Source organism: Colobus angolensis, unplaced genomic scaffold, assembly GCF_000951035.1.
Source record: "Colobus angolensis palliatus isolate OR3802 unplaced genomic scaffold, Cang.pa_1.0 Scaffold25, whole genome shotgun sequence".
Taxonomy (NCBI): Eukaryota; Metazoa; Chordata; class Mammalia; order Primates; family Cercopithecidae; genus Colobus; species Colobus angolensis.
In genome coordinates this window covers 3610180-3611888 of record NW_012115710.1, presented here as the reverse complement: position 1 = coordinate 3611888, position 1709 = coordinate 3610180, and positions in this window count along the sequence as shown.

The following is a 1709-nucleotide window of genomic DNA, read 5'->3' as shown; positions in this document are numbered from 1 at the left end:
GGCTCACTGCAAGCTCCACCTCCCGGGTTCATGCCATTCTCCTGCCTCAGCCTCCAGAGTAGCTGGGACTACAGGAGTCTACCACTGTGCCGGGCTAATTTTTTTTTTTTTTGTATTTTTAGTAGAGACAAGGTTTCACTATGTTAGCCAGGATGGCCTCGATCTGACCTTGTGATCTGCCTGCCTCAGCCTCCCAAAGTGCTGGGATTACAGATGTGAGCCACCGCGTCCTGCCGCAAATACTATCTTATAACCCATTATTTTAAGCTGACAACATAAACTTAACACTGTTTGCATAAACAAACCAACAAACAATAAGGAAATTAACAAAAACTCTACACCTTAACTTTGTCCCCAACTTTTTAACTTTTTGTTGTTTGTATTTATATCTTATGGTACTGTCTATGTCTTAAAGAGTTGTTGTAGTTATTATTTTTGATTGGTTCACCCTTTAGTTTTTCTACTTAAGAGTAGTTCATACACCATAGTTATACTGTTACAATACACCATGTTTTTCTGTGTGCTTACTATTAGCAGTGAGTTTTGGACCATCAGATGATTTTTTTTATCACTCATGAACATGCCTTTCTTTCTGACTGAAGTACTCTCTTTAGCATTTCTCGTAGGACAGATCTGGTGTTGATGAAATTCCTCAGCTTTGTTTGTTTTGGGAGAGTCTTTATTTCTCCTTCATGCTTGAAGGATATTTTCACTGGATATGCTATTCTAGTGTAGCAGGACGAGCCGTGGACAAAACCCCACAGACACTGAGATAGTGAAGGAAGTAGCTTTTAATCAGCTGGAAGCATTGGCAGACTAGCGTCTTAAAATCCAAACTTGTTGATTGCACAATTTCTGTCCCTTTTAAGGGCTCACAACGCTAAAGATTTTACATGAAAGGACCGTGACTAATTGAGCAATCTAGAGGGTATGTGACAGGGGCTGCCTGCACCAGTAATCAGAGTGAAACAGAACAGAACGAGAAGTTTCACAATGTCCTTCCATACAATGTCTGGAATCTATGGATAACATTGGTTGCTAAGTCATGGGTTGAATTTTAACTATCAGGCTAAAGTCAGGCAGGCCCAGGCCTGATTTTGAGTCTGGTGCCTGACGCCGGGCTGCCTGCCTTTGGTTTTGCTTCCTTGTTTCTTCTTAAAACAGGTACTGAGTATAAAATAGTATATAACAATATGGGGGGGGGATCTCTTTCTCGCTTCTCTCATTTCCTCCCTTTGAGACTCTCACTCATTTTATTAGTGGGAGTTCTCACTTTCATTTTTACTACTTATGTCTTCCTGTGCAATAGATTGATGGTGGTTCATATAATATGCTTGTGCTGAAGCACTCTGGTGAACTAAGGTAGCGATGAAGCTTTTTATCATTTGAAGAAGTATAGGTAGCAAACAAGGGAGCAGTAAGCAGGTTCCTATTACTATTATACCTCCTATTATAAGAGTTTTAAATCCTCCTATTGCTGGGAACCATTTTCCAAACATGGCCCTAGGATCAAATCTGTGCCACACTTGCACGGGCACGTGTGCCAGTTTTGTTGTATCTTTATGTCTTCAACTACTTGCCCCTGATCATGTGTGTGTAGACAGCAATTAGTAAGGTTAAATTTTCCACAAACTCCTCCTTCAGCTGCCAGCAAGTAGTCGAGAGCTAGTCTATTTTGGTAGATAGCATTCCTCATCTGAGTCTCTTGC